The sequence below is a fragment of the Bombus bifarius genome, unplaced genomic scaffold, assembly GCF_011952205.1.
Source record: "Bombus bifarius isolate JDL3187 unplaced genomic scaffold, Bbif_JDL3187 scf7180000008008, whole genome shotgun sequence".
Taxonomy (NCBI): Eukaryota; Metazoa; Arthropoda; class Insecta; order Hymenoptera; family Apidae; genus Bombus; species Bombus bifarius.
The window spans coordinates 6,132,130-6,145,535 of NW_022884386.1; positions in this window are offsets into that span (position 1 = coordinate 6,132,130).

Consider the following 13,406-nt stretch of genomic DNA (forward strand, 5'->3'; position numbering starts at 1 on the left):
CCGCAAGTATTTGGTGCCGCGTGCGCCCGGTAGGCACCCAATTCGGCAGGTGATATCGGCTCCCTGCCCGCGGACCGGAAGCGAAGGTGGAGAGATTCTGGACACGCCGATACATCGTCGATGTTATGATTTATCGGGAGCACCGGTTCCCCTTTGAGCACGCTAAAAACGGCCTTCAATCTGTTCGCTTCGAGCCACCTTTTCGATGGGCTGATTCCCCATGTTCGCCTTTCCCTTTTCATAAACGGTTCTTCGATCGTGTCGGTCTTTTTTCGAACGACTTGCGGTATCATTTGTAAAAAGGTTTAATTGATGAAACGAATGGTACGAAGCAACCTCCGTCTAGTGGATCTTATATGTTTCAACGTTTCGTGAACTGGATACTTAACCTTTGGTAGTCCACTGTTGAATTGGAATCGACGTTCTATTTCACTCGAGACTTTTTATCCTTTTATTTTAACGTAATATTGTAGTAGGTAGCAATGGAACGAATTTATCCAACGATATACCTAGGTAAATTAACAAATTTTGATAGAGGCCCAAGATACAACTGTTAAGGCGATATTTTAACGTTGTAACGAGCAATTTTGGAGGTTACGAAGAGATTAAGAGAATACGTGTTTCGCCGTCCGCCTCGGAGACAAATCGAGAACGTGCTGATCTTGAAACTGCTTCTCCGTAAAAAAAAAAAAAGGAAAATATGATTGTTTTTTTCTCTTGCAGTCTTCGTACGTTAATTTAATCAAGATACGTCAATTCACATATGCGCTGTTGGTTGAGAAAATATAAAGATGCGTTCGAATTCTAACCAGCTTTCGAAAATACCGTATTGACTATGAATTAATTAGGATTAAACGTCAAATGTTGTTTGGACCGCAAAGGGTTAGCGCGACCGATAAGAAGGAAGTCGTGCAGCTTAGGATTAACAGAAGGGAAGAATACGGCGGCTACCGTTTCCTGGGATTATCTCGGGAATCTCATAATCCGTACGATCGAGTCACGTAAATTTACGAAAGTTCCTTCTGGTTTTAACACGCGAGGAATTCTCGCATCAAGAGGCCACGATACGAATAAGCGGACTATCGATCATACAAATTAACGCAACACACGTGTCTACGAGTAACTGCGCTCTAACCAAGAACGTTTTTCCTCCTCCTCAGTTTTTTCTATGTCTTATTTTCTTGCATAGCTGCATTACGTGGCGCACGCGCTCGCTTAGACACGCATTAACCATAGTTGCAATTCACCCGATTAAATTTTTATCCGCGTCCACCGCGCCTGCGGCTTTTTAACTCGCCCCGCGCTGCGCCAACTGATTACCCTGTTTACCACTCACTGCATGCGAGCTACACAATTGCATAAATAACGACGATCGTGCACGCTAATTAAAATTCGTTCGGAAAAGTCAGGGACGATGTCGGGAACGTAAAACTGCCAACCACGATCGATTCTTTTAACAGTCCATCGTTTTTGCCAGTTTTCACGAGTACGCGAGTTCCTGTTTCTAAATTGATATGATCGAGGGCATGTACAGTGGCTCACGAGAGTGTTCCAACGTTCATAGAAAATTCTTACGAATATATTACGCGTAAACTTTTCTAAACTTCGTTAGCATATCATACAGGTACTTAAACAGCCGATTATCCATTGCATCGATAGGTCTCGATATTCAGGAGTTACCATTCATTAGCGTTAATTACGTGTTTTATGACAGCTATTCGCGCTATATATCGTACTAATTTTTCTACTAAATATATGTTTTCGGTAAATACCTTGTAACTTCTACATATATTTTTAAATTGGTTTTTTAAGCCGCAGCAATCGGGATACAACTTACGTAACAAATATGCGAAACTTTTCTCTACGATAAATGTTCAAACACTCTCGTAATCCGTTGTATATTCAGCGGGGGTCACAGAAGAGGATCAACAAGCTGCTGGGATCAGACACAAGACAATCGGTTAATTATACACGAGTCATCTTCGTCGCATCCGATATCCTATTACATTATTAAATTGTTTATCCATGTTTTAATCCGCAGTAGGAGGCATTTGCATACGGAATAAGTGGAAACGACTCCTAATTACACCGTCGACGCTTCAACGGCACGATTTTACCTTACCTCTAAAATGTACAAACAATCTACAAAATAACGGGATTCGTTTCTGTTTTTTTTTTTTTTTTTTTTTTAAGTTGCATGTAATACATAACATCCGATCAGAGCAACGCGAAATGGTTAAAAAATTATCTTCAAGAAGTGGCTGGCAATTTTTCATGAAGCATGAAAGACGATCAAATCGCGCGCTCGCGCATAGTAGCAAAGAGAAACTGTGGCGTGGCATCGAGAAGCGATGAATTAAAGTCTCGCAGGGCCAAAGCTGAAGCCCACGGGAGAACGAGTGAAGAATCCCGGCGTGACGGCCCACCTGTTTTGTCCACCCGTTCGCTCGTCCATCCGTCTGTGGCCCGGTTGCGCCCCAGTTGGCACAGGTGTTCCTTTAACTCGGCTCCGTTCTCCTTGTCCATCTCGTTTCATCGTAGCCGTCCCTCTTTTTATTTCAAGGTGGTCTCTGTCGCTCTCGTCCGTGATCCCCTCGTGTCCTCTGTTCATTACGGAGCGCCACCGGGACCGAGAGTAAGCGCATTGAATTCAAGAGAGAAGAGGATGGACGTCGGTGAAAATGACGGATCGGCAAGGAGTTACGAAGTGACAGCCTCGGACGGATGGACGGATAAGCTGGGCTCGGTGAGGCAACGTGTGAGCACCGTTCGTGTAGATAGAGCTCGTGTACTGGAACGAGGATCGATAGAAAGATCGATGTATGCATAAGCATGCCGTAATGAAAGGGTGGAAATATTTGTTGAGCGCGGCTCACGGCAAACGGTGTTCGTTATCGGGCCCTAACTATTAGAGGAAATTAATTCATAAGTAGATCCGCGCGTTGCTCCGCTTACGGCGTTGTATTGTTTATCTACAAATCGCGCGTTAAACGTGGGACGCGGCACGCATAGGTATGCAAAACGAACGGCGGAATTCATTAGATCGCGGACCCGGTTTTTCATCGACGAGCGTCTTTGAGACCGACCACGAGAAACAGATGGACACGAGCGAAGCGGATCGCGTACGTACGCACGACCCGCGAATAAAGAGACCGCCTGCGTGCAAGCATCTGTCCGGACGTGTCGAGCCTACGCGTCGAGACGATATATCGTCGAGGACGCAGACGTTATTCTGGAAAGCGGAGAGAAGCGATGCACGGTTTATTAATTAATAGGTTTCGTCCGACCGGATATACCAACACACAATTCTTCAAGTAATTTCTTCATGTACGTGTGTATCTTTTTTTCGTTCAGGGGACGATAAAAAAGTATACGATTATTTAGCGTAAGAAGTCGCAGAACGTATCACAGGATACGACTGTGTTTCAAGAGAAAAATGCTTACGAGGTTGAGCTGCTCGTTGCCTTACCATCCTTTCGATCGAACCGATTTCAAAGAAACCACTGATCGAACAACAACGCCGAGGGCCAACCTTGCAGCCCCGCTGATCAAAAGAAGAATCGACTGCAGGAATTTATCGCCGCGTCTGCCACGCGAACGCATCTGTCCCCCTTCAGCCAGTCTTTATTACATCGTAAGAACATAAGAAATCTCTCCACGGATATTAGCTTGGCCATATCTCTTCTTCATGGTACGCATCCGTGCGCCAAAAGAACATCAGGCCTGTATCCTTTGTGCACGCGTTACACGCGTCTATCTTCTCTTTGTACACAGAGAATCTCGTTATGGAATCAGGCGAAAGAATTGAAAAAATTCCTGCCACTTATTGTGCTATGATTCATACTTTATTACAGATCCGAAGATCGCATTCTGAACAGACTTAAATATACCGTTACTCTACTGTGCTTATGTGTCAGACCATAAACGACCGAATCTACTTTGCGTACGCTAGCCATTTTAGCCATGCAATTCCTAACATTTTCGCTGTGATTGACGTATACGTCGTATCGCTTCAATTATCTAAGGATGTAAAGTGTTACTGATGCAACTGTTACATTTTTGTCTCCATACTTTTCGATAAAATGATTTGGAATGGCAAGGGAGTACAAAGAATAATAATGTACTGGAACAAACATTATTACTTAAAATAAACGTAAACAATAATTTTCTATTTGTATTTTCTAATAAATGTATCTACCCTTTAACCAAACGATCCCTTAACCAGGAACTTGTATAACTCTGACATTAATGAGCTATAGGATAAATCAATTTCAAATATGCAGTTCGATAAATTTCAAACATAAATATGATATAATTTATCTTCATTTATTTTTAGCATTGCTACGTTGCATTTAAAATACAGAAGATTCATAAATAAAGAAATTATTATATGTAGTGGATCAAATATCCGGGCATCCAATCAGTTGAGTATTCATTACCCTTGATTAACAGATTATTCAGTCTAACATAGAAACTTTAGGAAATCCTCGGAGAACTTACAATTACCATATCGCTTGCGTTACTGCAATTATTACGCATAGATATCCATAATATCATAGAATACAGTCATTAGCTTATGACCGCAGAGCTGCTTTTTCTTCGCCCTTCCAGGAAAACTACGATCACTGCCATTTTGTTCACCAAAGTGTTAACCGTACAATCTCCTTAATCGCACCTTGCAGTTCCACCAACTACAAGCCGCAAACAGCCATAATCTTCGCAAATACACCCACAGCGACGAATTAATTAAAATGTCTTCATTCTCTTTTCCATCGCGTCGGATATGCTCCGAAACCGTTTACGTAGGTGCGCGTCTGGATGAAAAAAGAAAAAAAAAAAAAAAAAGAAAAGAAGGAAACGGACGACACGCACGATGGGGCCAGTGAAAGACATTATCGCGATGTTCCGCATAGATGTATCGAAAAAAAGGGTTGCGCGGTCGCGGCGCTGAGGCCCGATAGATTTCTACGCGATAAGCGCCTCTGGGCTGGCCCACGAAATTCATATGCATGAGCCCTTATTATATGGTATTAGCTATGCGCACAGGTGGTTGCTTCGGCTAGCTAGAATACGGCCTTCTCGTTTAATATGTAACACCTAAGTATACGAAGCTGCGGCTGCTGATGCTACTTCTTCTGCTTCTGGAGTCCAGCTCGGCTGAGCCGCTCGTGCGTCATTATTAGCCGACGCCGTTGCCTTCGAATTATTTAGGCGCGCGTCAGACTGACAATAGCCGCGTGTTCGGTAAGATTACGAACAGCCGTCGCAGCTTGTTGATCGAACTACATACTAAACGCAGACGTCTGGAGGAAGTTAGGAAAGAGACAAGAAACGTTTAGAAAACGTTTCGGTTATTTAACTCTCAATTGGTATCAGTCGTTCACGTAATATATTTTCTTCCATGCGTCTTTTAATTTCCTCCGCCAGTGACAGTTCGCTTCTCAACGGTTGCTTCTAATGCTCTTAAAACCCATAGCTGGTTTTTAGTCCGGTTAGTTGCTGATTGATCGTCCAAAAAATTACAGACCACCAAGAGTTGTATAGAATTTCAACTTGAAGCTTCGCTGTCTTAGAACATTCGTTGACAAAAAGATGCTATCGAAGTAATAAACGTTATCATTGATATTCGCAATCTGTAGCATTAGTTTTGAATTAATCGAAGGCTGGAGTTTGGTTAAGTTTTAGCAACGTTCACGATGTGTACATAAATTACTCGTCGATTTTGTTTTCTTTTGTAAAACTGGAGGAAAAAGAAAGACTATTCTGCCGAAATAAAAATTCGTAGATTTGTATAACCTGTAATACAATTTCAAAAACTTTCACCGCGAAAGAAACCTGGTCAAACTTAACAAAGAACCAAATTTCAAACCTCAACCGCGCGACAGAGATCCGTCTCCGACTCTCTATAATCAAATACGAAAAGTTCTCGGAGAGCATCGGGACTGTTACGCGGGACACGACAGGAAGAAACACGAAGAAGAGAAACTCGCGATTACTAGCAGCAATACGGTCGGTTGCGTTTCACATTTGGCCGTTTCCCGGGTTGAGAAATCGGCATCGACCACGTTTCCATCCGGTCGCAGCCGCGTTGAATCGACTCGCGCGAAACGACTTTCGAGGCAAGTCGGTTTCGATGCTCGCGGGCGCACGAGGGAAAGCGGCTCGTAACGGAAGGGCGGGTCTCGGTCTTTTTGTGCGCCCTGACATTCTTGCAAGTCGAAATGAATGTAACCACGGTGTCCCCTTTGTCCATGTGGTCCGCGAAGCCTTCAATCTTTGCGTGTACTGCTCAGGGTCGGACACGTCGATCCCTGGGAAGACTCTGGCCTCCGAAAACGGGAGATTAAACAGACGTGCAAAGTCATTCCATCGTCCTCTGTCTTTTGTTAACGCTCACGCGGCCAGATGGTCTTGCGTGGAACTAGATTAGCGGGCTGATGCGAAACTGCGAGCAAAATTTTGTTCCGCCATTTACAGATAAAACTTTTATACGAAATTCCGAAGAGCGATTATTTCTCAATGTCGTGAAAGTTGGAAAAAATCGAAAGATGTTCGTAGCTTTGCTTAACCGGGAAGTTTGAACGAGTTAGTTTGAATAGAAATTTCTTTACTCGCAGATCATTCTATAGCTATTAGTTTATCTTTTTATATCAACGCATATAGTTTCATTTTTGTTACATATAGAGCATGCATTTATATAATGCATGCATTTGCAAGTACCGGGAAAAATCTAACTGAAATTGAATTATCTTTTCTACAATTTATCTCGAACTGTATCATTACAAAAGTCTCTATCAAATCTCTTAGCTAACAGGTTAATATCTACGTTCGCTGCTATTGATGTACCTTGTACCCTTTCGATTACCTAAGTATCTATATCATGCTACTGACGCAAGTTGTTTTTGTGCGTATTAGCAAACTAACTTGGAAAGATGAGAAAGGTTATGAACAGTTCGTTCGAACAAAGATTATTTCTTAAAACAAGATACGATTCTGACGAAGGAACGTATAAATACCGAAACTGGAGTTGTTCGCAACGAACGTGTTAACTCGTTGTTCGAATCGTCTCTTAACCAAGAATTTCTCCGATTCTTTTTCACGATGAAAAACAAATCAATTTCAAATGAATCGATTCTTCCAAACGTAGATCGCCTAATATCGTAGATAATCGTGTATTTTAGTAAGGAATCTAGGTAGATTAATTACCACAAGAAAAATGATGAAACAGTGCGTTGCGATCATAGTGAACTATAGATAAATTACAAACGATACACGTCTGGCAGTGACCCAACAAATTAGAAACTAGTACTGTTCGAAACATTAGAATTTTCTCTCGAAAGGAACGAAAAGGAAGTAAGGGGAGAATAGATTCTTGCCCAGAGAAAGTTCGTGAAGGCGATAAAAGTTTCGCGCACTTCCTGGGAAAGGCGTAAATGAGCTAGCGCACCGGTTACACGCTCCTTGCTCCGATGATAATATTTTTCACAGGACGAGTAGGAACAAAGGACGAGGAATGGCCGCGACAGAACAATTAAGCGCCGAATATCGTGCGTTCCATGCAAATACGCGCGGTTCACGCTCTCGTAGCTGCGACCAAGACGTATGTATTTACAACGCGTCGCACAGCTAACTTATGCGAGGGCCGCAATTAGCTTAACCCCCTCGACCGTCGCAAAATTACTTACAATATAGCCGCTGTCTAGAACTATCGGTCCGGTGATCGCATAATTTTACTTAGAATGCCAACGATCCTATCCTTCCATGGTCTAAGAACGCTCGTTTTTATTCCCCGACATACAGCCACCATCTAGGGAGGAGAATTATCGTAATGACCGTTTGAAAAACCTTCTACTATTCAGTATCTTATAGATAAGTTGACGATGAAGTAATTAATACCTAATTGCATACCGCAGAGGACTGGTGGATCTCTAGAAAATAGTACGAAATAGTACACAATGGCGCATTCGATTAGCTAACTCGGTATTGTGCAGGACATACTGGCGCAAGAATAACTATATATATATATGTAAAATAGCAATCGCTAATATCGAAGCATCTAACTGGCGTATCACGCATGATACCAAGTAGCATTCAAACAGACTTAGAATCGAAAGTTCGACGAAACATACCCGTGAAACGATAATACGAGCAAAAGCAACTCGAGAGGGCGTTCTTCCAATGGCGGCGATGCAATGCTCGAACAGTCCGCTACCAAAGACCAAGTAACGTCGCGTTCAAACGATAGATCGGGAAACGAGACGAACCTGAAGAGATGACAAACACTGTCAAAAGCGTTAGCGTGTACGAAATCGACATTACCTTCGTGGTGAGCTCGAAAGAAAAAAAATAACGGGCCTCGAGAGACGAACGAAGAGGCTGGGAAGCATAGCTGCGAGAGTCGGTTCCCTGGCCGATAGCGTGGTGGTCGCGGCTGGCTACCGCGTCCCGGTCACAGGGACCAATCGTTGGTAGGTCTGCCCCACTGTGGCGACCGGGTCGATCTCCGCCTCTCGGTGACACGCCTTTCCCTGGAAGCGGGCCGACACCGCAAAGGCAACCGGCGAGAGGTAACACAATCCGCCGAGAAGCAGCCCCCAGGAGATCCAGTAAAATCAATAGACCAATGGCTACTTGGACGCGTGCGTACTTAACGCGGATGACGGACATTGCCTCTTTCTACGGGCGGCGGTTCCTGGCGGCGGTTCCTCCCGCTGGAGGCAGGGCACGAAAGGTTTGCGTGGAACTCACCCCTCGTACCCCGCCGCCTTCCGGTGTGGCCTAGGCGAGCAATCGACAGCGCACGAGGAGAACGAGCGAGGGGCAGTTTCGAGCGCGGATACGTGCGAGCAGCAATTTAGCCGAATCATTCCTGTCGCATGATTTATCACCGTCGCCCTTACCACCATGTATAACGTAATAGTGGTAATAGTGGTGGCTCGTGGACACGAAGTTTCTGCCAGCGTAGGCGAGCCGCGCTCCGACGACCATGCAAAGTGTTCACGATAAATCTTCGTTCATGCTATGTGTAGCGCTGCACGACTCCCCGTGGTCGGAGTAATCGTCGCGATATACGTATATATTTTTCCTTTATTCCCTGCCTCTTCTTTCTCGCTTTCTCTTCGATTTCTTGCCTTCTCTTTGTTTCTTGCGGTCTCAAGCCCCGGTTCGTGCGGTTCCCGCGTCGTGCAGGAAGGACACGCCGCGCAGGTCGCGTGGCGCATTGCGTGAAAAACGAACGCGTCCTTAATTAAATTAGTCACGAGCTCCTCGTGCTTGATTGGGTCACCATGATTTTTTACACACGATAGTTTATCTGGGGTGATTTAGTTTGTGTCACGATAAGGAAAGAAGCAAAATTTAACCTACCGATGTTGGAGATAGGTATACTTGGAAAAATATATTATGTGCTTATAATGTGGTTCGTGGCTGGAAAGAAGGTCATCGGAAGGAATATTTTCGTGGTTAACCAAGTTGGTCATATGTACAAATTTATCATTTACAGTTACAAGTCAAAGGAAGAGCAAGTAGAACATGTCGCTCGCTTCTCTTGCTACCCATCATTCCAGCCACGAACAGTATCTTCGATGGTGCGAAGTAAAACATCGAAATTTCTGTTATGTCGCGCTTCCACTTCACAGCCTATCACAACAATACGAGTTATTTTTTGAAATAATCGTTTCGGTATATCCATTTTTACGTCAACAATTTGCAACTTGTTAAAACTCGATCGTCGTTTTTGTGCTGCATACCGCGGCTGCTAAACGCTCGAGAAAATATCAATATAAAAATATAATAAACACTTCATCAAATATAATAATCATCGATCTTCTCTAAATATGCTGTCGTGTTCTCTGGAAATATGAACTCGTTCAGTAAGTTTGACAATGCTGCGGGCGAAGTAAAGTGCCCTGGAGATCTCGTTTTCAGACTGCTAATAAAATTTGAAAACGTTTCATTTCGCTTGACGCGATAGAAACGCGTTTCTAAGACGAAAGGGTGTTCGTCAGGCTTTTGAATAGTTGTTGTTCCAGAGACTTCCAGAGGGATCATTCGTCTTGGAGCCCCTCGAGGCAAGCAAAGAGGCAGTTTAGTGGTCAATAACTAAATTACTGTGACCACATCGTTTAGCAGATTTGGCGAGGTACGAGCGAGGGGACCAAAAACAGGCGAACCACAACAACCGAATCCTAACAGGATTTTTCTGTGGCAGTAAGAGTCACGCAGCTATCGTTTCGCACATTCCTCCGCCGTTCTACCGAAGAACGGGAACTGTTCCACCGAAAATCGAATTTTATTTCACTCGCTAATAAAAGGTAATATATTGGGTTGGCAACTAAGTGATTGCGGATTTTGCCGTTAACACCTAATGACTTAGTTGGCAATCACTTAGTTGCTAAACCAATAGGTCGTTTTCAATTAGACAATTACTTTATTTGCCAATCTTCGTGAATCCAAGCCTCGATATCGTACGCTAAAGTATCTTACTACATATCCTGTAAAAATATACATTGTATATTCATTTTTGCGTTCGTTTTTTATGATAGAAAAATCTAGCCATTTTGACTGGCAAATCGGAGAAAACGCACTAAGGGATTAAATTCGCTGCTCCTTTGAAACATAGTTGTAGCAACTGTCAATCTTTAGTCCACAATGTAAAGACAACAGTTCAAGTACAATAGACCACGATTCATTTTTTCAATGCAATTGAATATTTGAACGGCCCCGTAAGAAATGTCAACCATAACTTGATCACGATCGATCGAGGGCGTTAAGCAACCTTTCGCTTCGCTTTCACGATCTACGCTTAACCGGGATGCGAGTTCGCACTGTAGGCGAAGCTATCGGTTAAACGTTGAATAAAAAATGAGCTGCCGTAAACTATGAAAAAGCTGAAGTTTGTAGCGACTGATGTATCCATATCTTTGTAATTCGTACCGTGAAACACACTGCGTTTATAGCAATCTTTAAACTCTGATATCACACGGCGAGGAAACGTTTAAATTTCTTGGCTCGTTTAAATATTAATTGGTTAACTTATTAATTTATTGCCTGAACTATGTGATATGCTACTTATATTGTCTGGACGTTCATATCTATAAACGTAACTATTATTTAGAAGACGACAGGACCGAGGTAGAAAAGTACAACGTTTTAAGATCGATACTCCAGAACTTGTTCCTGAGGGGTAGCTAGGCATCGATCTGTTGTTATGTACCTTGCTCTGTCGAGAGAACCGCACGCGAGGAGTCTCCGTTGCAAGAAAGAATTTGCATCGGGCTCGTTGCCTTCTTTCTTCCTTTCCGCCAGTTCGATTTGCACGCGTGACTCACGCTCGTGAACATACTTTGAAGGTAAATCTCTTTTGTGGCCTTTATCGTCCTAAAAATACAACCGAATACCAAAATTGTTCGCGATCAGATGCCAATTTACTCTTAAACACCAGTTCGACTCGCGTTTCTTCGTTCGAACGCTTCTTGACTCTCCTGAGCGTTCATTCAGGCCATTTTCGACCGAATAACATGTTTCCGTTGTTGGAGAATTTCTCGAGTTTGAGGAAAATACGCAGGAATCTTCGATGACGTGCATGATTTCCTTTCAATTTTATACGATAAATTGAATACCGATGAACGGGTAGCTCCGCTTTCAGCTAATTCCAGCCAATTAAAAACCAAGCAAAAATTAAATTTCAAACGTGCCATAAATTCGTAGCCAACTAATTCGTAGATACTAAGCTCTCTTTCTCTTTCGACAAATACGATTTAATTTACTGTCAGTATAACGAACTTTTACCAAAATGATCGCGTCGACAGCAGCGAAATCAGCATAATTTTGCAAGAAAAGCTCGTATACGTCACAAGATGATCGATTGTTTTCGTTTCCTTGACGTAGCTACTCGGAAAGAATTTAAGTGGCAGCGGAGTGCGTGCACGCAACCAAATGAAATTGATGATCCGCACTTAGCAGAGACACTGGCCCGAGAAACCTTCGCGTGAGTCCTCGATAGTAACCGAGGAATTACATACCTAGCAAATTGTTTTTTCTTCGGTTTATACGGATCTTCGCGTCCAGCACCACCTTCAGCGTGCAAAACATACTTCCAACGATCTTCGAAATGATCCTCCATTTTTTTTGTTCTCCATGTTATTGAACTATTACGGTGTCTTTCGATTACCGACACCTCACGTAAGAGGAAAAACTAGCTAAACAGTACCTGCGTTTCGCTAAATCGAGCTAGAGTCGAACTAAATGTACGAAGAACAGGAAACGCTCGCATTCGCCACGCAAACGTCCCGCGTTTCCAGCGTATCCGCTCCGCCGCTGTGCAGCAGATTTTCCCATGAACGACACCGTTTTGAACGTACGCCTTCCAATTGCTAATTATCTGGCAACGACAGAAAATAAAGAGCATCTGACACGGGTCGACGCACTGTGCGTAAGACTTGCGCTATGATTTTGGAGTGAAAATGGGAAATTATGGCAGATCGATCGAGGAAACAGCGGTATATTGCTAGTGAAAAGAGAACGCACGAGATAGTAAGAAACGTTGATTCGAATGTCTCGCTCCGACGGAAGTTAAATCGTAGCAGGAAATGTTTGAAAACTAACCAAGACTTTTGTGCAAAAGGAGCGTCGAACTGGAGATATCAGGACTAAGTATAACACGCGGACGGAAAGGATTTTTACAAGCGCGCTTTCGATTGCGCCGAATCTGTGAAAGACGATCAAACGAGTGCCGCGTTCCTCCGTAGCCTCCAAGTGGATTTAAAACTTGTTTCGAGGGAACTACACAAACATTCCCGTTTCCCGGCACAAACCCGCGTCAAAATCTGTCTGTAACATCGTACTAATCGTCTGTAGAGGACTAGTATATAGGATGTTTGATCGTGAGCTTTATTAGATGTTATTCCTTATTGTCGAAATCGTCGAATATATTTAAAATAATAAATAAATATACAGACTGTATTCGCCGAGTCGCTTGTACAGTATATAAATCGCAAAGTAAAATTGCTAATTAATAGTCAAAAAATACTCGCTAGATACTCGTCGATAACTCGATAGCTCGATAACTCGTGATAACACCTAGATAGCTCGTTGATACTGAACTCTTCTCGGATATGTCTGTTTATTTTTACTGATCGAGAGGAAGTCGGAAAATGCAAATTCGTCTTTGTTCGACGGTTGCGCGTAGCTGCGACATTGTTTTACCCCGAGTTTATTTATTCTTACGTTACATGTGTCCTAACGATCTTGATACTCCGAGACAAAACAACAAATTGATTTGAATTGTCCTCTACTCATGTGCCGCTATACGTCTAGAGAAACATCGCGGGATTAAAAAAAATTCTATGTACGATATCGCCCGTCGTTCGTAGACACGCAAAACAATAGGACCAACGGTGATCCTC